Here is a 27,232-nt window from a genome sequence, read left to right on the forward strand (position 1 = left end):
CTGTGCGTCTGTGTGTCTGTGTAATGAGCCCCTTCACACTTCTAGTGCTGTTGATTTCTTCAAAGACCTTTGTAAAAATACTACACCGACTCAAACATCAGCTGTGAAAGTAATTGTGGTACTCTGCATGTATGCATGCCAGTATGTGTTTGAGTCCATACCAAAACACACTCAGTTAACCACAAGTCTTTAAAAAAAGCTTTTTTCAATTGTGGAAATGCAACCCTGCTTTCTCCTTTAGGCGGTCACCCCAAAGGCTCCTTCACACCGGATACTTATGGTGTTGATTATGGTGTTTTGGAATGGGTGGCTAGTAATAAACTGGTCCTGAACATCTCTACAACTAAGAGCATTGTATTAGGTACAAATCATTCCCTAAGTTCTTGACCTCAACTGAATCTAGTAATGAACAGTGTGGCTGTTGAACAAGTTGAGGAGACTAAATTAGTCATGGTCAAAACATATAGATTTAATGGTTGTAAAATGGGGAGAGGTCTGTCCGTGATAAAGAGATGCTCTGCTTCCTTTTTGACACCACACTCCACAAAGCCAGTCCTGCAGGCTGTAGTTTTATCTTATCTTGATTATTGCCCAGTCATATGGTATATGACGCCGAGAACAGAGCAGCACGTCTTGCTCTTCACTGTAATCAGAGGGCTAATATCAATACTATGCATGCCAGTCTCTCTTGGCTAAGAGTTGAGGAAAGCCTGACTGCATCACTGCTTGTTCTTATAAGAAACAATGTGTTGGAAATTCCAAATTGTTTGCATAGACAACTTACACAGAGCACTGACACACACACTTACCCCACCAGACATGCCACCAGGGGTCTTTTCACAGTCCCCAGGTCCAGAACAAATTCAAGGAAACATACAGTATAAAACAGAGCCATGATTGCATGGAACTCCCTTCCACCACATACAGTGCATTAGGAAAGTATTCAGGTACCTTGACTTTTTCCACATTTTGTTACTTTACAGCCTTATTCTAAAATGGATCGATTTTTTTTTACACACAATACCCCCTAATGGCACACAATACCCCATAAAGACAAAGCAGAAACAGGTTTTTAGATTTTTTTTCAACTGTATAAAAAAATATAACAGAAATATCACATTTACATTGGTATTCAGACCCTTCACTCGGTACTTTGTTAAAGCACCTATGGCAGCAATTACAGTCTCAAGTCTTCATGGATATGACGCTACAAGCTTGGTACATGTGTATTTGGGGAGTTTCTCCTATTATTTTCTGCAGATCCTCTCAAGCTCCGTCAGGTTGGATGGGGGAGCATTACTGTGCAGCTATTTTCAGATCTCTCCAGAGATGTTCGATCGGGTTTAAGTCTGGGCTCTGGCTGGGCCACTCAAGGACATTCAGAAACTTGTCCCAAAGCCACTCCTGCGTTGTCTTGGCTATGTGCTTAGGGTCGTTGTCCTGTTGGAAGCTGTACGTTCGCCCAAGTCTGAGGTCCTGAGTGCCCTGGAGCAGGCTTTCATCAAGGATCTCTCTGTACTTTACTCTCTTCATCTTTCCCTCGATCCTGACTAGTCTCCCAGTCCCTGCTGCTGAAAAACATCCCCACAGCATGATGCTGCCACCACCATGCTTCACAGTAAGGATGGTGCCAGGTTTCCTTCAGATGTGACACTTGGCATTCAGGCCAAAGAGGTCAATATTGGTTTCATCAGACCAGAGAATCTTGTTTCTCATGGTCTGAGAGTCTTTAGGTGCCTTTTGGCAAACTCTAAACGGGCTGTTGTGTGCCTTTACTGAGGAGTGGCTTCCGTCTGGCCACTCTGTCATAAATGCCTGGTTGGTGGAGTGCTACAGAGATGGTTGCCCTTCTGGAAGGTTCTCCAATCTCCACAGAGGATGGGTTCTTGGTCACCTTCCTGACGAAGGCCCTTCTCCCCAGATTGCTCAGTTTGGCCGTGCTGCCAGCTCTAGGAAGAGTCTTGGTTGTTCCAAACTTCTTCCATTTAAGAATAAGAATAAGGAGGGCATCCCGAGAGGCACAGCGGTCTAAGGCACTGCACTGCAATGATAGAGACCTGGGTTCATTCCCAGACTGTGCCACAACTTGCTGTGCCCACGAGTCCCATAAGATGGTGCACAATGGGCCCAGCGTTGTCCGGGATGGGGGAGGTTTTTGCCAGGGACGCTTTACTTGGCTCATCACGCTCTAGCGGCTCCATGTGGAGGGCCGGGTGAGGCCCTCCACTCGCCAGATTGTTTCCTCCAACACATTGGTCAAGCTGGTGGGTGTTAAGGAGTGCAGTTAGGGGAGTTGCAGCGATGAGACAAGATCAAAATTGTGAGAGAAAGGGGGGTAAAATACAACAAACAAAAATAAATAACACTGTATTTTACCCCCCTTTCTCTCACAATTTTGATCTTGTCTCATCGCTGCAACTCCCCTAACTGCACTCCTTAACACCCACCAGCTTGACCAATGTGTTGGAGGAAACAATCTGGCGAGTGGAGGGCCTCACCCGGCCCTCCACATGGAGCCGCTAGAGCGTGATGAGCCAAGTAAAGCACTGTTTTCTTGAGTACCCTTTAGTACCCAGGCAATTCATTCAACCTCATGGTTTGGTTTTGCTCTGACATGCACGGTCAACTGTGGGACTTTATATATATACAGGTGTGTATATATATATACACCTGTATATATATATATATATATATATGTCCAGGCAATTGAATTTACCACAGGTAAATCATGTTGTAGAAACTAATCAAGGATGATCAATGGAAACAGGATGCACCTGAGCTCAATTTGAGATCAATGGGGTGGCAAGGTAGGCTAGTGGTTAGAGCGGTGGACTAGCAACCCGAAGGTTGCAAGTTCAAACCCCCGAGCTGACAAGGTACAAATCTGTCTTTTTGCCCCTGAACAGGCAGTTATCCCACTTTTCCTAGGCCGTCATTGAAAATAAGAATTTGTTCTTAACTGACTTGCCTAGTTAAAAAAAGGTTAAATAAATTCAAGCCTTATATCAAAAGGTCTGAAATAAGGTATTTCTGTTTTGTATTTTTAATGTGTGTAGATTGATGAGGGGGAAAATTAATTGAATCAATTTTAGAATAAGGCTGTAACGTAACAAAATGTGAAAAAGGTAAAGGGGTCTGAATACTTTACGAATGCACTGTATGTTTAACTGATAGGTACACACACTACATGTTACTGTTTTACACACACAAACACTATGACTGGTAGTCGTGTCTTTAATGTCTTTAAGTAAGACTAGCTGTTGCCATTGGCGTCGGCTAATGGGGATCCTAATCAAATCTAAATCAAAATGACAACAGTAGAACAATTAACAGCCTTTATTACTATAGTTAGAGTACATGCATTGAGGATCAATGCAGTTCAACTTATCTATTAAAGCAGATCTCATCTCATCTATAAGGTCCAAACAGGTGTGTTTGTCTGTATATTTGACCAATGTATACATAGCAGAAGCCTCCCACCTCTAAAAGCCCTTTCCTTCATTAGTCTGCTGAGTTATGTGTATCTATTTCTTGGCTCAAAAGAGACCAATGTTTTTCTCTTCTATTATGTATTATCCGTCTTCTCTAAGTTCTACTCTCTTCCTGTCTGGTCCCTCACTGCAACAGCTGTGGCTGTTCGTGAATTTGTTAGGATGCTTATGAGGCTGCGGTGCATGTATGTTGGCTGTGCAGACCCTTGCAGGGCATGTGTAGGAGTAAATTCCTACCACAGCCCTGCTCCCCTGCAAGGCATCAGACACACTGTACCATGTGTTTCTCAACACACTTCTAGATTCAGGTGAGGAGGTCACTTTCATATCCCTGACGCTCCTATCTTTCGCGCTGCGAGGGGCGTTGAGGCGGGGAGGGGTCGCAAAAGAACCCTGTGCTCAGTGAAAGAGAAACGACTCTTCATTTTGCCTTGTTGCGCAACAATGCGTATTTCCCCCGTTTCTTCCTTCTCCCCTGCGAGGGACACGCGCTGCCCTGTCGTGTCCCCGCGATGATTGATAAACACAGAGCCAGGGAGCGAGGGAACGGTGAGCAAGAGTGAGAGAGGCAAAGAGAGAGAGAATCATGCATAAAAGATGAGTGCACTTTATTGTGTTTTCCTGGGGGCCAAGAGAGCGAGAGTTATGTATTTATGTGGCGTGTGATTGGATGAGAGCGGGAACCCCTGGGACTGACAGCGGGGGGTGTTGGCGAGGGACGGAGGGGGGGTAACAGGGGTACAGTGTTGTCCAACAACCACTCATGTCAGACAGGGTTTCATTGTGGTCGGCGACAATGCCACTAGTTGTGAAACGGTGCTAGGGCCTGAAGGTTTGGGATGCGGTAGCTTATAGAGCACAGCTACAGTTCCTCCACTTTACTCTGACATCTCTCCTTGTTATTGAACCTCTCTGGTTGTCTCAGTCTAAAGGATAAAGTAGACAGGATACTCCAGACCATCAGATAATCACATCAGAATGATTTCTCTCATAAAATGCCCTTGATAAACCAGCTACTGCTATCCTCACCCAACTTTGACTTTGAGACTAAAGAAATAAGGTTTCATTAAACCATCATTATATTTCCAATAGGTAAATGTGGTTATGGCAAGGCTCACTCTGCCTTAAGCGGCAAGGGCTTTATTCTAGTTTTAAGTCTTGATTATGGACAGGTTAGATGTGATTGTGCTGTCTAATCGTCCCCATACGTCAGTGTGTGAATGTTATTGATCACTGCTTCTATACTGCAGGGAGAATATACCTTGTACCTTATGGATTGACTTTGATTACTCTGTTTCTTCTCTTCTCCTTTTCTACTAATTGGCCCATCCTTCTTTGACAGGATTGACTGCCTGATATTACCGAGCTCTATTTATCCCCCAGAGGGAAAAACAAATTAAAGGGGTTGTGGGAGAGAGAGTTTTTTTTCTTCTCTTCTCTGCTGATATAATTCTCATAAACCTTTTTCCTCATCGCTTGTAAATTCCGAGGAGGAATCATTACTTTCTCATAAACGTGATGATATTACCCCTCGTCGGCACGGTCATGCTGTAAACCGGTTTATGAGCCAGGCTATGTGTTATGAAGGGTCATGTGACTGTGTCGTCATTGGGCGATAGGCGGCGAGGTAATGTGTCATTGAACAGAGGCATATTGATCTCTTATTTGACTTAAGGGAAGTGCTATGTCACTGTCTCTTAGCCATGGGAGACTTCAGCCATTTCCACCTGTCTCCCACACATCAAATCTCCCTATGGAAAGACGGTGGTTGCTTTAAAACCATTGGTTTTACTCCATGTGTCTGTGTTATGCCTTGGCTGACATATAAACAGAGATGCATCACTTGGCTGTGAATGACCTTTGACCCCAGCCTTATATTGACCCGGCCTTCTCATACAATGTGTTTTTGGTCTGCTGGAGTTATTAGAGTATGTAGCGGGGTTGTATTTAAAGGGATTACGGAGTGGTTATGGAGACGGCCTCCTTGCTAGCCCGAATGTTGCGTGGCTTAATCCATACGGGAGATTTGTGGATGTCACTGTGAAGGACAGCCGGGTTTATTCATTAGGGGAATTTTAGATGCATTTATTCAAATGACATTGTCCAACGTGATCTTACACCAGCCAGGTCACACCAGATCCACTGCAGAATGATACGTTTGTCCAAGTTCCCAGGACGTCGGGAGATGCCTTCAACACCGTCCACTAGGGGCAACATGAGCACCTATTACCATCTAGTAGGTCTGTGGCTTGTTAGGGAGTTGTGGATGGGGATAAAGGAAGGGCTTAAACTGTGAGCTACGGCTGCCAGGATCTCGGTTTCAATCCCAGCGCTGGACACTTGTTTTTGTTTTCTGTTTTAACCCTATCCCAAACTTTAACCCTCACAATTAATGCCTGACCAGTACCGTTGAGTTTGTACGTTTATCCCCCCTTCCCTCGTTGAATACTGAAGTCAGACCGTGAGATCTTGTTGCCTACACTCACACACAGTGGATATCTGTTTACTAAAGGATGCTGCTACTAAGTTGTTTATTTAATGAGACCTCATTGTGCCAAGTGGAGCGTAAGGTATCTGCAAGGTCTTTCCATCTTTCCGTCTTCCTGTCCTGGGCTATTTTATACCTTCCAGATGAGGTCTAGTCTGGTCTGGAACTTAGCTTCAACAGCTTCAAAAGATGCTGTTGGTGAAACGTATTTCCCCTGTGAAAAGTGACTATACCAGTCTGGCTGTGTGTCCATCTGTCTGTCTGTCCCAAAGTTGATATTCTTCCCTGGTTATTGGTGGACATTTGGACCGGTTGTCGCGCAGATGCTCCGGGGGTGCTATGTCCCTTTGTCTGGTTACCCCTGGAGACACAGAGTGGCCCTGGCAACTGCCACCGTGCCACTTTGGAGGGGAGGACAGAGAGGAGGAAGACAAGGAGTGGAAGAAGAAAGGGACTGGGAGAAGGAGAGATGGGATGCATTGGTGCTTTTCAGCAGATGTGTAATGAAATTATTTTCCAAAAGGTTAGAGAAACACAGATGGTGAATCTCCCATGCTAACAGACTGACCAAAGAGAGTAGAAATGAGTGAAGTAGTTTGTACATTTCTGCCTGTGGAGAGGTGTGTAAATGAGAAAAGTATAAGAGAAATTGATATTAAAGCGAGAGACAGAAAATAGAGAAGTATGAAGGACTACGTCTCTCCATACCATCTCTCTCGCTCTCTGTGTGCATGTGTGTGTGCATGTGCTCACTGTGTGTGTGTGTTTGCGTGTACTGTGTGTGTGCATCTCCCCCCTCTCTGCAGGGACACTGTGTATGATCACTTTAACTTCTTCAGTGAGTGATTCTGGTGTCCACTCCACTCAGTAGCTCATCTCTGCTCTGCCTGCCTGCCTGCCTGCCTGCCTGCCTCCTTCCCTGCATCCCTCCCTGTCTCCCTGCCTGCCCCCCTCCCTGTCTCCCTGCCTGCCCCCCTCGCTGTCTCCCTGCTTGCCCCCCTCCCTGTCTCCCTACCTGCCCCCCTCCCTGTCTCCCTGCCTACCCCCCTCCCTGTCTCCCTGCCTGCCCCCCTCCCTGTCTCCCTGCTTGCCCCCCTCCCTGTCTCCCTGCCTGCCCCCCTCCCTGTCTCCCTGCTTGCCCCCCTCCCTGTCTCCCTACCTGCCCCCCTCCCTGTCTCCCTGCCTGCCCCCCTCCCTGTCTCCCTGCCTGCCCCCCTCCCTGTCTCCCTGCTTGCCCCCCTCCCTGTCTCCCTGCCTAGCCCTGTGCATCCTTCATACATATATACATGTGATCCATATGCATGTTCCACACATCATTATTCATTTGGGCCCCTTGTTCAGTGGTTGGTATTCATGGGGTGCTGTAGCATAGATACAGATGGGAAACAGAAACAGGACTGTAATTATTCACTCAGTCTACTCTGTCCTGGGCTTCTGGAGAGCTTTGTGTTATTGCCCTAAAGGCAATGTCTCAAGGAGTTGCAAAAAGGTGTTTATTAGGGCAATGACAATCCGTTTTGAAATTAGAGCTACTATAAAATGTGTACTCCAACACATTTGAATGAATATGATTGGTCAGGTAATGTGTTTGTTTCTTTGTTGAGTAATTAGTGACGGGCCTACATGTCACAGCCCTGTACTGTGTAGACCTACACTATGTGAGTTTGTCATACTGCGTATGCACGGATCCATGTTTTTGTAAGTGAATCTCAATCTTCGGAGTACATTCTCCAGATATGAATACACAGAATTATGTCATTTGCCTGCATGCATGCGCGTGTACTGTATGGGCCTCCTCATCAGTTTTAGCATGTGTACGTGACATGACGGCACTTCAGGCTAAAGTGGTGGCATTAGCGGAGCTTCTTCTGATTGGCTGTGGATGCACTGCGTTACACGTGTGCAGTAGCTCCGTCGAACTTGGGCCTGTCATTTCCCTGAGGAGGTCGTGTTAAGTTCTGCTCCCCCGTAACGGAGTGCGCCCGTCTTTTCATTACCGTCTCTTTTAAACGCCACAGCGGCGTAGCGACACGTGACAGTGATCAATTTGAATGTCATTATCGGAGGTGCTTTCAGGGGCATCCTTCATTCTCTCTACTCCCTGACGCCGTGCCTGTGGTAATTGAATCAAGGGAACGGGGCGGCATTCTAGAGACTCCTGGTCAAGAAAACAAAAAGTCTATTAACATCTCCCAATGAGATTGTATTTACATGGGAGGCTGAGGGAACCTATGCCATTTACAAAGTCATTTACTGCCGTGATGATGAGAGGATATATAAATGGGAATATGTTGTTGGTTTTCTCAAAGGAAATAGTCAATATGGTGGAAGAAATGTGGTACATCCTCAGGCGACCTGTGAATGACAAGGCGTGTTGTTTAATTTAGTTGTATGATGTATTATTGAGTACAAGAAAGTACAAGAAATATTCAAAATACACATTTCATTTTTGCTGCCCTTTTAACATATACAGTCTGATGGCTACAGTATCTGTTACTATTTAGTGAATGTGTTTGTGTATGGAATACTTGTCGAGCCCGTAGCTCTCCTAGGCCATCTACAGTGGGGCACAAAAGTATTTAGTCAGCCACCAATTGTGCAGGTTCTCCAACTTAAAAAGATGAGAGAGGCTTGTAATTTTCATCATCATTCATCATCATTCATCAATTTTCAACTATGACAGACAAAATGAGAAAAAAAATCCAGAAAATCACATTGTAGGATTCTTTATGAATTTATTTGCAAATTATGGTAGAAAATAAGTATTTGGTCAATAACAAAAGTTAATCTCAATACTTTGTTATATACCGTTTGTTGGCAATGACAGAGGTCAAACATTTTCTGTAAGTCTTCAAGGTTTTCACACACTGTTGCTGGTATTTTGGTCCATTCCTCCATGCAGATCTCCTCTAGAGCAGTGATGTTTTGGGGCTGTTGCTGGGCAACACGGACTTTCAACTCCCTCCAAAGATTTTCTATGGGGTTGAGATCTGGAGACTGGCTAGGCCACTCCAGGACCTTGAAATGCTTCTTACGAAGCCACTCCTTCGTTGCCCGGGCGGTGTGTTTGGGATCATTGTCATGCTGAAAGACCCAGCCACGTTTCATCTTCAATGCCCTTGCTGATGGAAGGAGATTTTCACTGAAAATCTCACAATACATGGCCCCATTCATTCTTTCCTTTACACGGATCAGTCGTCCTGGTCCCTTTGCAGAAAAACAGCCCCAAAGCATGATGTTTCCACCCCCATGCTTCACAGTTGGTATGGTGTTCTTTGGATGCAACTCAGCATTCTTTGTCCTGCAAACACGACGAGTTGAGTTTTTATCAAAAAGTTATATTTTGGTTTCATCTGACCATATAACATTCTCCCAATCTTCTTCTGGATCATCCAAATGCTCTCTAGCAAACTTCAGAAGGGCCTGGACATGTACTGGCTTAAGCAGGGGGACATGTCTGGCACTGCAGGATTTGAATCCCTGGCGGCGTAGTGTGTTACTGATGGTAGGCTTTGTTACTTTGGTCCCAGCTCTCTGCAGGTCATTCACTAGGTCCCCCCGTGTGGTTCTGGGATTTTTGCTCACCGTTCTTGTGATCATTTTGACCCCACGGGGTGAGATCTTGCGTGGAGCCTCAGATCGAGGGAGATTATCAGTGGTCTTGTATGTCTTCCATTTCCTAATATTTGCACTCACAGTTGATTTCTTCAAACCAAGCTGCTTACCTATTGCAGATTCAGTCTTCCCAGCCTGGTGCAGGTCTACAATTTTGTTTCTGGTGTCCTTTGACAGCTCTTTGGTCTTGGCCATAGTGGAGTTTGGTGTGTGACTGTTTGAGGTTCTATACTGATAACAAGTTCAAACAGGTGCCATTAATACAGGTAACGAGTGGAGGACAGAGGAGCCTCTTAAAGAAGAAGTTACAGGTCTGTGAGAGCCAGAAATCTTGCTTGTTTGTAGGTGACCAAATACTTATTTTCCACCATAATTTGCAAATAAATTCATTAAAAATCCTACAATGTGATTTTCTGGATTTTTTTTCTCATTTTGTCTGTCATAGTTGAAGTGTACCTATGACGAAAATTACAGGCCTCTCTCATCTTTTTAAGTGGGAGAACTTGCACAATTGGTGGCTGACTAAATACTTTTTTGCCCCACTGTATATCATAGTATTTAGGTGTTCTAGCAGGTCTGGACCAGGCCTCTCTTTAGAAAGGGATTTTATCTCAATGAGACTTACCTGGCTCAGAACAGACTAGCCCTTGAATGTACACAGAGACCTAACACTAACATTAATAATATGCATGACAATCTCTCCTGGCTCAAAGTGGAGGAGAGATTGACTTCATCACTACTTGTTCTTATGAGAGGTGTTGACATGTTGAATGCACCGAGCTGTCTGTTTGAACTACTGGCGCACAGTGCACCCATGCATACCCCACAAGACATGCCACAAGAGGTCTCTTCACAGTCCCCAAGTCCACAACAAACTATGTGAGGTGCACAGTTCTACATGGAACTCTATTCCACATCAGATAACTGATGGAAGCAGTAAAACTAGATTAAAAACAGATAAAAATACACCTTATGGAACAACGGGGACTTTAGGCACAGACACATGCATACACACACACGATAACATACAATAAAATACGTAGATATGGGGTAGTGGTGAAGTAGGGGCCCGAGGGCACACAGTGTGTTGTGAAATTGGTGAATGTATGGTAATGTTTATAAAATTGTATAACTGCCTTAATTTAGCTGGACCCCAGGAAAGAGTAGCTGCTGCCTTAACAGGAAGTAATGGGGATCCATAATAAACCCCAGGAAGAATAGCTACTGCCTTAACAGGAACTAATGGGGATCCATAATAAACCCCAGGAAGAATAGCTACTGCCTTAACAGGAACTAATGGGGATCCATAATAAACCCCAGGAAGAATAGCTACTGCCTTAACAGGAACTAATGGGGATCCATAATAAACCCCAGGAAGAATAGCTGCTGCCTTAACAGGAACTAATGGGGATCCCTAATAAATATAAATACAAATACAAATAAATGAAGGGAAATAATGTTAAATAAAGATGTATTCGGTAATTATTAGGCCGACTTGGAAATCTCAACCCCTCTCTGCAATTTGTCTTGATTAAATGGGGTCTCCATCTGCGAGTGACTATCTCTTGTTCATGTCTTTTTTCATTAGCTTTATAGTTAATTTACCTCTCCCTCCAACACTGGTACCTCTACATCCTTCCCAAGACATACAACTAAACATACAAAATGATTGGTTCCTTCTCTCTTTACCATCCCCCCCATTCCCGCATTCTCTTTCAGGAATGTGAGAAAAGGAAAGAAGTATAGGCAACCAATAACCCCCCCTTTAGACCCTGTCTGCAATATATGTTCTGTAGCAAGCGCTTTACCTCAACCCGATTCTAATTTCGACTGTCGCTCCCGCCCTGTACTGTAGGTATCAGGGAACACACACGCATTAGGATTCAGTGTGGATGGTGTGGTGTGACCTGGCCTCTCTGGCTCTCCTCTCCAGTGTAGCGTAGAGACCCGCTATCTCACACCTCAGCAACGCATAACTGGAGAGGCCTGGAGTCACTCTGAGAGAAGACAGGAGAGAGATGGAGAGAGAGATGGAGTGTGTGAGAAATGGAGAGAGCTTGTTGGAGGGTAAAGAGAGGTATATTGCGGGCATGATGGAGCGAGGGGACTGAATGAGAAAGAGCCAGAGAGAGGGACTGATAAGAGGGTTAAAAGGATAGTAGGAGTGTAGGTGTAGGGAGAGAGGTAGGGAGAGAGGTATGGAGAGCGCTAGCTAGCGGTGCAGCATTAGCAGGGAAAGCCTCTCCTCTGGCGGAGGATAAGAGATGGCTCTGGCCACTGATGTGGAAGGGTTCTGATTGGCTGAGCCGGATCCCCCATGCCACATGCATGGCGAGCACTGAGCTGAACCACAGTACTATGCTTATAGAGGAGTGTGGAGGAGAGTCTGGAGTTTAGACCTTAGTATACAGCACTGTGCTCTGGAGGAGAGAGTCTGGAGTTTAGACCTTAGTATACAGCACTGTGCTTCTGGAGGAGAGAGTCTGGAGTTTAAACCTTAGTATACAGCACTGTGCTCTGGAGGAGAGAGTCTGGAGTTTAGACCTTAGTATACAGCACTGTGCTTCTGGAGGAGAGAGTCTGGAGTTTAGACCTTAGTATACAGCACTGTGCTTCTGGAGGAGAGAGTCTGGAGTTTAGACCTTAGTATACAGCACTGTGCTTCTGGAGGAGAGAGTCTGGAGTTTAGACCTTAGTATACAGCACTGTGCTTCTGGAGGAGAGAGTCTGGAGTTTAGACCTTAGTATACAGCACTGTGCTTCTGGAGGAGAGAGTCTGGAGTTTAGACCTTAGTATACAGCACTGTGCTTCTGGAGGAGAGTCTGGAGTTCAGACCTTAGTATACAGCACTGTGCTTCTGGAGAGAGTCTGGAGTTTAGACCTTAGTATACAGCACTGTGCTTCTGGAGGAGGGAGTCTGGAGTTTAGACCTTAGTATACAGCACTGTGCTTCTGGAGGAGAGTCTGGAGTTTAAACCTTAGTATACAGCACTGTGGTTCTGGAGGAGGGAGTCTGGAGTTTAGACCTTAGTATACAGCACTGTGCTTCTGGAGGAGAGAGTCTGGAGTTTAGACCTTAGTATACATCACTGTGCTTCTGGAGGAGAGAGTCTGGAGTTTAGACCTTAGTATACAGCACTGTGCTTCTGGAGGAGAGTCTGGAGTTCAGACCTTAGTATACAGCACTGTGCTTCTGGAGGAGAGAGTCTGGAGTTTAGACCTTAGTATACAGCACTGTGCTTCTGGAGGAGGGAGTCTGGAGTTTAGACCTTAGTATACAGCACTGTGGTTCTGGAGGAGAGAGTCTGGAGTTTAGACCTTAGTATACAGCACTGTGCTTCTGGAGGAGAGCGTCTGGAGTTTAGACCTTAGTATACAGCACTGTGCTTCTGGAGGAGAGAGTCTGGAGTTTAGACCTTAGTATACAGCACTGTGCTTCTGGAGGAGAGTCTGCTGCTGGTGTTGCAGTGCTGCACTGAGGAATAAACTGTAGTGCAGTGGTACTGTCACTCCTCTATAAGCACAGTTCAGTTTAGACCTCAGTGCAACACCAGGCTAAAACCATTGTGAGAGACTACAGGTTAGAACTTAGTGCAGAGCTGTGGTGTGTGTATGGTGTGGGCCGGCCTTTCAGGTTAGTGATATGGACCGATACGTCTCTCCCCTTTCTGATACAACCTAGTATCGATAATATCACCCCCTTTAAAGATAACCACGGCTTGCACATGCAGCTACCCAACTGAACTACAGTAAGGTTAAACACGCCTGATCCACATAGGCCCAGCTAGCTAATCGCCCAAGGAGTCAAAGATGTGTTTCTTACTGAGTTGACTGAGAGGTGAGGCAGGGAGTATCATCTGTTCCTTTTGAAGATCTGGGGCCTGTTCTGTAGTTGAGTCTTATCGTAGATCAACCCCCTGTGTATCTTCCTTCTTCTCACATGTGATGTTAACAGGTGAATGTTGGAAGAGGACACTAGGTCGATTCAGCAACTTGCAAATGCTGAACTTTCTGAGAAATATCGCCTTTCCCCTGTGCGTGCGTGTTGTTAGTTGTGATGTGGGTGGTTATAGCTTTCTCTGCCCTTTTGGCTGAGCTCCAAAAACATTTTTCTTCCACTCTGGCTTTCCAGAGCCGTCACCCTGAGATTACGGAGAAGAAGGAGGTTATTGTGAACAATGTTCTGGGGATGAGGTCGGATAAACGAAGAAATGGGAATTCCAAGGGTGAGGGAATGAGTGTGTTTATAGATTTCCCCTGGAGCCCTGGATTCATAAAGCACACCACATATATATATATATATATATATATATATATATATATATATATATATATATATATATATACACATTGTTATTAGATATAAGCATTCACTTGTTTTTTATTTTAATATGAAAAAATACAAATACAAGTTTTATTGTCACATACAGAAAGGAGTCACACCTTGACTTTTTCCACATTCTGTTGTGTTACAGCCTGAATTTAAAACGTATTCAATTGAGATTTTGTGTCACTGATCTACACAAAATACCCCATAATGTCAAAGTGGAATTATGTTTGTAGAACACCTGAAACATCTTGACTCAATAAGTATTCAACCCCTTTGTTATGGCAAGCCTAAATAAGTTCAGGAGTGAAAATGTGCTTAATAAATCGCAAAATAAGTTGCATGGACTCATTCCGTGTTAAAAACCATTGTGGTTACCCCCTCCTCGAGTCATTTTTCTATGACTACCCCATCTCTGTACCCCACACATGCAATTATCTGTAATGACCCTCAATCGAGGAGTGAATTTAAAGCACAGACTCAACCACCAGGGAGGTTTTTCAATGCCTCACAAAGAAGGGTACCGATTGGTAAATGCGTCAAAAAAAAAAAAAAAAAATGTGAATATAATAATTTGAGCTTGGTGACGTTATTAACTACACTTTGGATGGTGTATCAATACACCCAGTCACTACAAAAATGCAGGTGTCTTTCCTAAATCAGCTGTTGGAGAGGAAGGGAATTGCTCAGGGATTTCACCATGAGGCCAATGGTGACTTTAAAATAGTTACAGAGTTTAATGGCTGTGATATGAGAAAACAACATCATTGTAGTCACTCCACAAAACTAACCTAAATGACAGAGTGAAAAGAAGGAAGCCTGTAGAGAATACAAATACTCCAAAACATGCTGTTTGCAACAAGGCACTAAAGTAATATTGCAAAAAAAAGTGGCTAAGCAATTCTGCCCTCCCAAGCAAAAAGGCAGTAACTAATTTGGTAGAAAATGAGTTAATGTAATTTTTCTTACAGTAAATACATGCTTAATCATGTGGACAAGTATCCTGCCTCTATTGTATTGTGTTTTGGAGAAAATGGGGGTCTTATTAGCAGTAACTGCAAAAAGTTACTGTAAAATCAAGGTAAATGGCAGTAACTGAACTTACTGTCTTTTAGCTTGGTTTCAACCTGCCATTGGCTGCAGTTACGGCCTTTTACCTTTTTATTATTTTTATTCATTTTATTCTGATAGTGATGCAATCGAATCTGTATGACACTGACTGACAGCTACACACACATACATTACTAATCTAGGATCAGGGCACAGCATTCCCAGGGGGAAATGATGGTTGAACTTGCTCTGAAACGCCGACATCCAGACACTGGTAAGAATTAGCTAGCTAAGTAGATCTGAGATCAAAATGAATTGGCTAGCTAGCGAGCATAGACTAACAATGCTACCTGCTCTCATAAGAGGATATCTGCAATTGATACTAACTTCAATATATTAGACATAAAATGAATTATATTCTGAAATTTCATCTGATGGTTTCTTTGAATCAGTACACCATACACACGATTTCTAGCCAGTGACAGCCACCTAGCTAAAACTGAAAACGTCAAAACCTACCTAGCTAGCATTAGCAAGAAGCAATAGATTTGTGCTCCATGTTCCCATAAGAGACGATCAGTAGTTTATACTAGCTTCAATCTATTATACCTAGAATTAATATAATCCTTATAGTTGTATTCTGGCATTCTATGGGTTATTTAAATCTGTAACGTTACACCACACACACGATCTCTAGCCAGCTGACGGTCAGTTGGACGTGCACCCCATACTGAATTGTCAAAATCCACGCACACTCGTTTTCCGGATGAGCGCACACACAGCACTGCTAGCTCAATAATAATATATCTACTCTCATGTTCAGGGTTTCTGGTTTTCTTATATATTCCAGTATTGCGTGACTGTCCCGGTCAGGAAAGTTAAAATCCCAAATTGTATCCATCACCTCTGTTGGTGGCATGCAAGTATGTAATTAGTACAACAGGCTTTGACATACCAAACGTGTGCTCAATGTGTCTGCTTCAGTGCCATCTTTACATGAATGTGGGAAAAAAAAACAGTTTTGCATGACTTCCACCAATCCCTGTGGCCTAGATGATTAGTGTTTATGTGAATCAAAGTTGCCATGTGAGTGTGTATTAGGACAGTACAACAACGTCAATACTAGGTTTTATTGCTGTCAATGTTCATCCATGCAATTTTTTGTATTTGTAAATAAAGATGACAATTTAAGAGCCTTTTTGGGAGCAGGTATGAAATTAATAGATTAACTGAGTTATAACAGTGAAAATGATTAAGATAATGTTTGCACGAGATAAAATCAGCATTGATTATATCCTATCTTATAGAGTAACTGAAAAGGATTATGATCATGTTTGCACACCATGAAGTGTCAGTATTCATTATTATCATCCATGACAGAATAGAATTATTAGGATGCATGTCCCTGATTATTTTCTCAGTTTATTTCAGTTGAGTTTGAGGGCCACATTCCAACAAAGATTCCTGATCTACCCCCTTTAACTGAAGTCACAGTGTCAACACTATTTGAAGAGATAGAGAACCAGTGGGTCTCTGACTCCTTAGACATCAGTCTATCAGATGAGGAATCAATTGCCAATGATGATGATGATGATGATGAAGATTATCATCCACCTTCAGAGTTGAATGTTCCAGCACAAGTGGCAGCTGAGCCCGTGGACACAACTCCAGAACACCTATCAAATAAGAAATCCAAGATTCCACCAATGGGTAAGCCATGTGGTCCCAAATGCAAGAGGCAATGTACTCAGAATATTTCAGAGGGTAGGCAAAATAAAATATGGGGAAAGTATTGGGAGATGAAGTATAAGGAGAAGAGGACATGGATCTTCCACACGGTGGCACAGCAATCTAAGAAAAATGTCACTGTTTGCGCTGACAGTCGACGCAGCAGGTTGTTTCTGTACCATCTTCCAAACCAGAGTTGTTCTGCACAACAGGTGTGCAAAGGTTTTTTTCTGACAACATTGGGCTACCACCCCAAAAATGACAGGCTGATTGTCACGCTGATGGGCTTGTCAATCACCACCAAACTGATTCCCCAAAAGGATCAGAATAAAGCTTCAGCGAGCAAATTGAACATGAATCCAATCCTGCAACACATTGAGTCCTTCCGTCCCCAAATCAGCCACTACAGACGAGAGCACGTCCCACATCACCTCTGCCTCCCTAGTGACGTCAATATTCGGTTCATGCATAATGACTGCAAGGAGAATAACAAAGTTATGAAACTTATCGCAAGGCGGTAAAGAGAAGGAACATCAGCTTTGTGAAGCTTGGAGAGGAGGAGTGCGAGCTCTGTTTGGTGCAGGGTCATCATCTGAAGATGGACCACAGGGAGAATGAGGCCATGGAAACCCAAGCCTGCCAAGACAACAGTCAAGCAGCACCTGAATTCACCATCACCAACCCTGACTGCATGCAATGTAGGAAATATGAGGAACATAAGAAGTCTGCAGGGCAGAGCAGAAGCCATTACCAGGCTGATGCACAGAAAGATTGACCTGAGGACTGGTCTGTGAGGAGCGTTGATATGCAAAAAGTCATCATGCTCCCTCACATGCCAGGTGTGAAAACAGCATTGTTTTACAAGAAGAATCGTTGCCTACCACGAGACATTCGCCACCAGTGGAAAGATGTCTCAAAAGAAGAAGAAAACAATCTCAGTGGTATGGCATGAAGGAACAGCTGGTCAGAAGGCAGAGGAGATTACTTCATCTTACGTAACAGCACCAGAGAGGAATGGAGATGTCAAGCATGCAGTGTATTGGGTGGATAACTGCACTTCTCGAAACAAAAACTGGTACCTCCTAACATCACTGGTAAGTGTTGTCAATGCTGATGCAACTTTGATGGAGGACATCACCCTCAAGACCATCAAGCCAGGACAGACCTTCATGAGTGCAGACAGTTTCCACCATGGCGTGGAAGAGGAAATGAAAGCTCGACATGGAGGTGTGGTGTACGACTTCGGGGACTTCCTCCATGTGGTCACCACTTCCAATGCAGGCAAGGTGGTGGTGGTCGAAATGAAAAAGGAAAACATCCTGGCATGGAAAGCTGGCCATTCCATCGTCAAGCTGAAGAAGGCAGCAGCACCACAGCTGGCAGAGATGGCTGAGATCCAGTTGAGGTGTGGATCCAGGAGCTACATAGAGAACCTACATCTCTGTGTAAATGCAACTGTTATCTCAGTGGAAGACACACAAAGGATGCAGTTTCAACTCTGTTACACTGTCAGTAATTACGCTGTTCTTGTATTAATATAATAAATTAGAAGTATAGTAAACTAAGGAAGGAAGGAAGAAGGCAGTAACTGCCGTTTAAGGGTCAAAGGTCATATCAGAGGTCAGGGTCAACATGAATAAAAACATTCCCATAGTAAAGCAACAGATCATTACATCTCCAATGATCTCCCTAGAATTCATTTGGCTGGACAATTAAAAAACTTTGAAGTCATTTTTCTCAGTACCACTCTATAAGCAGTTACTGCCTTTTTGCTTGGGAGGGCATAATTAACATAAATAAATACAAAGGGTTATGCTTGGGGCACACTGAGTACCACTCTTCATATTTTCAAGCATGGTGGTGGCTGCATCATGTTATGGGTATGCTTGTTATCGGCAAGGACTAGGGAGTTTTGTAGGATAAAAAGAAACGGAATACAACTATATGAACGGGCAAAATCTTTCCAACAGACATAGGGAGACCTTTCAGCAGGACAATAACCTAAAACACAAGTCCAAATATACACTGGAGATGCTTACCAAGATGACATTGAATGTTCTTGTGTGGCCTAGTTACAGTTTTGTAAATTGGCTGTCTAGCAATGATCAACAATCAACTTGACAGAGTATGAAGAATGTTAAAAAGAATAATGGACAAATATTTTGTTCAATCCAGGTATGCAAAGCTCTTAGAGACTTACTCAAAAATATTTGTAAAAGGTGCTAATAGAAAGTATTGAATCAGGGTTGTGAATATTTATGTAAATGAGACATTTCTGTATTTCATTTTTAATACATTTGCAATTTTTTTTATAAAAACACGTTTTCAGTTTGTCATTATGGGATATTGTGTGTAGATGGGTGAACAATACACCACCAGTCAAATGTTTTAGAACACCTACTCATTCAAGCGTTTTTCTTTATTTTTACTATTTTATACATTGAAGAATAATAGTGAAGACATCAAAACTGTGGGATAACACATATGGATTCATGTCGTAAACAGAAAAGTGTTAAACTAATGAAAATGTATTTTATATTTGAGATTCTTCAAAGTAGCCACCCTTTGCCTTGATGAAATCTTTGCACACTCTTGGCATTCTCTCAACCAGCCTCACCTGGAATGCTTTTCCAACAGTCTTGAAGTTCCCACAAATGGTGGGCACTTGTTGGCTGCTTTTCCTTCACTCTGCTGCCTGACTCATCCCAAACCATCACAATTTGGTTGAGGTCTGGGAATTGTGGAGGCCAGGTCATCTGATGCAGCACTCCATCACTCTCCTTCCTGGTAAAATAGCTCTTTCACTGCCTGGAGGTGTGTTGGGTCATTGTCCTGTTGAAAAACAAATGATAGTCCCACTAAGCCCAAAACAGATGGGATGGCGTATCGCTGCAGAATGCTGTGGTAGCCATGCTGGTTAAGTGGGCCTTGTATTCTAAATAAATCACAGACAGTGTCACCAGAAAAGCACCCCCACACCATAACACTTCCTCCATGCTTTACGGTGGGAACCACACATGCTGGGTTCATCCTTTCACCCACACCGCGTCTCACAAAGATACGGAGGTTGGAACCAAAAATCTCAAATTCGGACTCCAGACAAAAGGACACATTTCCACCGCTTTAATGTCCATTGCTCATGTTTCTTGGCCCAAGCAAGTCTCTTCTTCTTATTGGTGTCCTTTAGTAGTGTTTTCTTTGCAGCAAATCAACCATTAAGGCCTGATCCTCTGAACAGTTGATGTTGAGATGTGTCTGTTACTTGAACTCTGTGAAGCATTTATTTGGGCTGCAATTTCTGAGGCTAGTAACTCTAATGAACTTCTCCTCTGCAGCAGAGGTAACGCTGTGTCTTCCATTGCTGAGACGGTCCTCATGAGAGCCAGTTTCATTATAGCGCTTGATGGTTTTTGTGACTGCACTTTCATAGATGTTGAAATGTTCCGTATTGACTGACCTTCATGTCTTAAAATAATGATGGACTGTCATTTCGCTTTGCTAATTTGAGCTGTTCTTGCCATAATATGGACTTGGTCTTTTACCAAATAGAGCTATCTTCTGTATACCCTCTACATTGTCACAACACAACTGATTGGCTCAAACGCATTAAGGAAAGAAATTCCACAAATTGCATTTTAAGAAGGCACGCCTGTTAATTGAAATGCATTCCAGGTGACTACCTCATGAAACTGGTTGAGAGAATGCCAAGAGTGTGCAAAGCTGTCATCAAGGCAATGGGTGGCTGTTTGTTTAACAATTTTTTGGTTACTACATGATTCCACATGTGTTATTTCATAGTTTTGATGTCTTCATTATTATTCTACAATGTATAAAATAGTAAAAAATAAAGAAAAGCCCTTGAATGAATAGGTGTTCTAAAACTTTGGACCGGTAGTTATACATATATTTAATCCATTTCAGATTCAGGCTGTAACACAACAAAATGTGGATTAAGTCAAGGGGTATGAATACTTTCGGAAGCCACAGTGAAATATGTTGTTTTACAGGGTCAGCCATTCCAATCCGGCACCCGTGGAGCGTATTAGGGTTAAGTGCCTATCTCAAGGGCACATCAACAGATTTGTCACCTTGCCGGCTCAGGTATTCAAACCAGCGACCTTTCAGATACTGGCCCAATACTCTAACTGCTAGGCTACCTCGCTTACCTGCCACCTCCCTCTATGTTTTAAAGGAGAGGGGCAATCCCACTCCTCACACATTTTTTGTCATTGGGTAGGACCAAGGGAGAGAGGAGAGATAGAGAAGAGAGTGTGCTGAAATAGCAGTGTGCTGGATTCCAACCCATGCGTCTGCAGGCAGGGGCTTAGACCCCTAGACCACACTAGGCCACAGCATTGACTAGTTCAAAAGACATGGTATTATAAATGCATTATCAAACAAATCCATTAAATTAAGTGGGGTAATACAGGCTGCATGAAAACAATTTAGCATAAGACCGCTGTCTTCACACCAGCTGTCCACAAAGAACCATCCATCACTCAAACCAAAACACCAGAAAAATCCTAAATAGCACTTCGATAACACTTTTTCATTTCATAACCGAACGAGGAAAAAGATAATCTCCTGCCTGTGTGTCTGCGGCTGTGCACGGCGGCGTTTCGGTTTCCATAGTGATGGCGGGGAGGCTAATCCGCCAAACTGAGTTGAGCGGCGAGCGGCGGGCTGAACGTCGAGCGCGATGGCTGAAGTGCTCAGTGTTAGCAGCGCCTCCTAAAAGCGTCTCTCACAGCCTTTAGTCTTCATTACCTCCACATCCCCTTTTGATTGGTTGCGTTTATCCTGAGTACCCCCGGGTTTGGGAAAGCTACCAGAACACTTACTGGCTCTCGCTCTCCTGTCGTCATGGCAACGTGGGCACACAGCACAGAAGAATTCAGTTTGGCCTCAGAGGAGGGGGTATTTGATCCCTGTTTCTTTAACCCCTTGACTTCTGCTGTTTCCTGAACAGGTTGACCTGGGTCTGTGTCAGTGTGGCTTAGCTGTCATTGTCTGGTAGTTGAATGGTGGTTCTTTAGAAATCATTCACACTCCTGGCTTTTGTAGGTTTAATGATGATTTAAATGTGCTAAGGTAATTAGTAGTGCCAGCTGCTTTTCTTGTATACTATTGGCTTGTGAATATTAATCCGTCAAATTAAGTTTTATTTTGTGTGTGTTGGATGTGCGTTGGTTTGGACAACTTTTTGGATAGAGTTTCAGATGTTTGGAATTGGAAAAGGAGTTGGGGGTCCTAAGACATAAGCCCTTCTACTTGTGCCAGGGTGCCATGCAGCACCCACAGAGGGCTCAAATTGCTTATCTGGCCCTGAACCAGACTCTGGTTTGAATGGGCACGACGAGGCATGGAGGACGAGGCAGGACCCTGGACCACTTTCCATCATGCATTGCTCTAAGATGGAGTCCAGACTTAACACCCCATCGGTTTTGAAAGCCAGCATCTCTCAGGCCAAACTGTTATTTTTTTGTGTGTTTTTTAGGGGGTAAAACAAGTGCAGCGAACGGAGGAAATATAGGAGGAGGAAAGATAGGATGAGGAAAGATAGGGGGAGGAAATATAGGAGGAGGAAAGATAGGATGAGGAAAGATAGGGGGAGGAAATATAGGAGGAGGAAAGGGTGAGAAAGAAGAGGGATGAGGTTGATTATTGTTGAGCGAGCCTCTTCCAGGCCAGGTGTTCATTTCTATTTGGACCATGTTATTTAGCCCCAAGTGCTGTAGTCTGACACACACAGAGAAAACTACAATTAACATATCCTCACATACACTGGAAAGTCTAGTTTTTATTTTACTCTTATTTTACCGTGCATAAATCATTTCATAGCACATCAAAGACAGAAATGACTGAGAACACATTATCATTTACAGAAATGACTGAGAACACATTCTCATTTACAGAAATGACCTGGGGAATAGTTACAGGGGAGAGGAGGGGGGGATAAATGAGGCAATTGTGAACTGGGGATTATTAGGTCACCGTGATGGTATGAGGGCCAGATTGGGAATATAGATAATAATAGTAAGCAGTACATGTAGCATGGTGGAAGGTGAATGTTTTGGCCCTGTGTATGTAGAGCTGAAGACAAAGTGTCAGCGAGTGTGTGGTGAACTGCTAGAGTAAGAGGGCACAGTGCTGAGGAAAAGCCTGGTGTCCTGCCAAGGTGCCTCTTTATCTCCAAGCAGCTGCTGCACAGAAGTGCATTGATTGCTGTTTTTTCACCAGGGTATCTCTCTCTCGCACTCTCTTTCTCTTTCTTTCTCTCTCTATGTGTCTTGAAGGCCTAACACATTATCTTGCATTTATGTGTGTGCATGTGTGAAGCCTATGAGCCATAGAGCAAAGAGAGATGGATCAAATGCTACAGACCATCGACCAACCTCATCTCCCTATCTTTCCTCTACCTATCATTCCTCCCCTATATTTCCTCCCCTATCATCCCTCCCCTATCTTTCCTCCCCCTATCTTTCCTCCCCTATCATTCCTCCCCCTATCATCCCTCCCCTATCTTTCCTCCCCCTATCATTCCTCCCCCTATCTTTCCTCCCCTATCATTCCTCCCCCTATCATCCCTCCCCTATCTTTCCTCCCCCTATCATTCCTCCCCCTAACTTTCCTCCCCCTATCTTTCCTCCCCTATCATTCCTCCCCCTATCATCCCTCCCCTATCTTTCCTCCCCTATCATTCCTCCCCCTGTCATCCCTCCCCTATCTTTCCTCCCCCAATCATTCCTCCCCCTATCATTCCTCCCCCTATCATTCCTCCCCCTATCTCTCTTCCACCTATCTTTCCTCCACCTATCATTCCTCCCCCTATCATTCCTCCCCCTATCATTCCTCCCCCTATCATCCCTCCCCTATCTTTCCTCCCCCTATCATTCCTCCCCCTATCATTCCTCCCCCTATCATTCCTCCCCCTATCATCCCTCCCCTATCTTTCCTCCCCCTATCATTCCTCCCCCTATCATCCCTCCCCTATCTTTCCTCCCCCTATCATTCCTCCCCCTATCATTCCTCCCCCTATCTCTCCTCCCCCATCATTCCTCCCCCTATCATCCCTCCCCTATCTTTCCTCCCCCTATCATTCCTCCCCCTATCATTCCTCCCCCTATCATTCCTCCCCCTATCATCCCTCCCCTATCTTTCCTCCCCCTATCATTCCTCCCCCTATCATTCCTCCCCCTATCATTCCTCCCCCTATCTCTCCTCCACCTATCTTTCCTCCCCGTATCTTTTCTCCTTTCGCTGCACTGTATATTCCTGTCTGCCCTCATTTCTGTCTTTGATGAGCTATGAAATGATTTATGCATGTCCATATGGAAATATAGTCCGTTGCATTAAACTCCAGCCGAGTAAACACATCGAGAGAAAGGGGCCTCATTCCTAAAGATGGATCCATAAAGGTGACGAAGGTCACAACACGATGGAAAAGTACATCTCTCGCTCCCTGCTCTCTCCCTCACCGACTGTGAGGTCATGACAATTGGCAATTATCAGCTGTGTGGCTACTATCCAAACATGTCAATCAGTCTGTCTGGTACATGCAAAATATGTGTGCGTGGGTGTTAGAATCAGAACCTTCTTTATTCGCCAAGTACATTTACATATACCAGGAATTTGATAAGGGTAATGGTGCTGCCACAGTAAACAGAATCACCAGACAGATTATACACAATAAACGTAATACAGACAGAATATACACAATAAGCTTAATACAGAGAGAATAGATCGACAAAGATTTCTGAATCCACATGCACTATAAATAGTAATATGTCGATGGGTGAGGACAGAATTTCAGGACAAAACCAGCTGGCAACGTGTCCTTAATATTCAGTAGCTCCTATCATGTGTGTACATGTGTGTTTAATGTATGTCTTTCACTTCCACATACGTGTGTGTGTGTGTGTGTGTGTGTGTGTGTGTGTGTGTGTGTGTGTGTGTGTGTGTGTGTGTGTGTGTGAGTGTGTGTGTGAGTGTGTTTACTAGTCCTAATTGTTCCTTCCCCCAGTGCTTCTCCGACAATAACCGGTTAGAGAGAAAGAGAGAGAGAGAGAGAGAGAGAGAGAGAGAGAGAGAGAGAGAGAGAGAGAGAAAGAGAGAGAGAGAGAGAGAGAAAGAGAGAGAGAGAAAGAGAGAGAGAGAGAGAGAGAGAGAGAGAGAGAGAGAGAGAGAGAGAGAGAGAGAGAGAGAGAGAGAGCTAAAAGGGATAATTCCAGCCCAGCCACACCCACCGGATCTTAATTGCGTTGTAAAGGGAAATCAGCGGCTGCAGCGTGAGGGGACTGTCAAACCCTGGGATAAATCTGGCCCTGACAGACTTAATTGGTAGTTGTCTTGTATTTCCGTGTTATCATTAGCATCCCAAGACACCCCTCCACATGTGCGAGCGTGCGTGCATACACACACGCACATATACAAAGACACACCAACATGTTCACACACACACAACACTGCAAGTACACACACGTACAAGCACACGGACACCGCAAATGCATACACATGCATGCACGCACACACACATCCCTCTTGGATTGGTGAAAAGGTCATTAGATGTGTTTGCTGTAATAGCAGCCTTTCCCCTAGCACCCCAGTGTGTCCTAATGACAGATACAGCACTAATAGGACCCGACTGGTACAGGTTGACAGTATTATTTATCTACACTTTCAGGATTCCAGGTTTCATGTTTTTCTGAGACATTTGATCATAGTGGTGTATTATGTCAGTCTCTATTATATTTTATGCACAGTATTGATTGCCAGATTTGCCAAAAATGTATTTATTCGTTATTGTTACAAATAAGCTATTGGCATAATGCTGCAGTTTTCCTATAATAATGACTGTCCTATAAACAAGTAGCCCCTACAGATGTCAGAGTGGGAGGCTGTACGTTGTAGAGCTCTAGCCCTCAACACACAGAAATGCAGAGAGCATCAACCATAGCAGCCCCAAACTTAGCCCCAGCCTCAACCCAAGCTGTACCCCAGCAGCGCCAGGTCTGGTGTTAGGAGTCAGCCACTCATCCAATCAGCCCCAGCTTTGCCCAAGCAGCACCAGGCCTGGTGTTAGGAGTCAGTCACTCAGCCCCTCAGCCAATCAGCCCCAGCTTTACCACAGCAGCACCAGGCCTGGTGTACCAGATCATTGTGGAGCTATATACAGGGAGTACCAGTACCAGATCAATGTGGAGCTACAGTATATACAGGGAGTAACAGTACCAGATCAATGTGGAGCTATATATAGGGAGTACCAGTACCAGATCAATGTGGATCTATATACAGGGAGTACCAGTACCAGATCAATGTGGAGCTACATACAGGGTGTACCAGTACCAGATGAATGTGGATCTATATACAGGGAGTACCAGTACCAGATCAATGTGGAGCTATATACAGGGAGTACCAGTACCAGATCAATGTGGATCTATATACAGGGAGTACCAGTACCAGATCAATGTGGAGCTATATACAGGGAGTACCAGTACCAGATCAATGTGGAGCTATTTACAGGGAGTACCAGTACCAGATCAATGTGGAGCTATATACAGGGAGTACCAGTACCAGATGAATGTGGATCTATATACAGGGAGTACCAGATCAATGTGGAGCTATATACAGGGAGTACCAGTACCAGATCAATGTGGAGCTATTTACAGGGAGTACCAGTACCAGATCAGTGGGGAGCTATATACAGGGAGTACCAGTACCAGATCAATGTGGAGCTATATACAGGGAGTACCAGATCAATGTGGAGCTATATACAGGGAGTACCAGTACCAGACCAATGTGGAGCTATTTACAGGGAGTACCAGTACCAGATCAATGTGGAGCTATATACAGGGAGTACCAGTACCAGATCAATGTGCAGAGGTATGAGGTATTTGGGGTAGATATGTACATGAAGGCAGGGTAAAGTGACTAGGCATCAGGATAGATAATAATAAGGTATTTGAGGTAGATATGTACATGCAGGCAGGGTAAAGTGACTAGGCATCAGGATAGATAATAATAAGGTATTTGAGGTAGATATGTACATGAAGGCAGGGTAAAGTGACTAGGCATCAGGATAGATAATAATAAGGTATTTGAGGTAGATATGTACATGAAGGCAGGGTAAAGTGACTAGGCATCAGGATAGATAATAATAAGGTATTTGAGGTAGATATGTACACTCATTTTGTGAGTGTAATGTTTACTGTTAATGTTATATTGCTTATTTCACTTGCTTTGGCAATGTAAATATATGTTTCCCATGCCAATAAAGCCCTTAAATTGAAATTGAAATTGAATTGAGAGAGAGAGAGAGAGAGAGAGAGATAGAGAAAGAGAGAGAGAGAGAGAGAGAGAGAGAGAGAGAAGGTATCTCACCAGCGCAGGTCAGGAGCAAAAAAGAAAGAACAATGAATCTAAGACCCTTCTATATCTGAGTTGTTTTGGATTCAACATCTAAGTTTGTCATGTTGTCTTGTCTCTGTCCTTTCCCTTCACCCTGTCTCCCTCTGCTGGTCGTGTCAGGTTAC

Source organism: Oncorhynchus mykiss, chromosome 15, assembly GCF_013265735.2.
Source record: "Oncorhynchus mykiss isolate Arlee chromosome 15, USDA_OmykA_1.1, whole genome shotgun sequence".
Classification (NCBI taxonomy): Eukaryota; Metazoa; Chordata; class Actinopteri; order Salmoniformes; family Salmonidae; genus Oncorhynchus; species Oncorhynchus mykiss.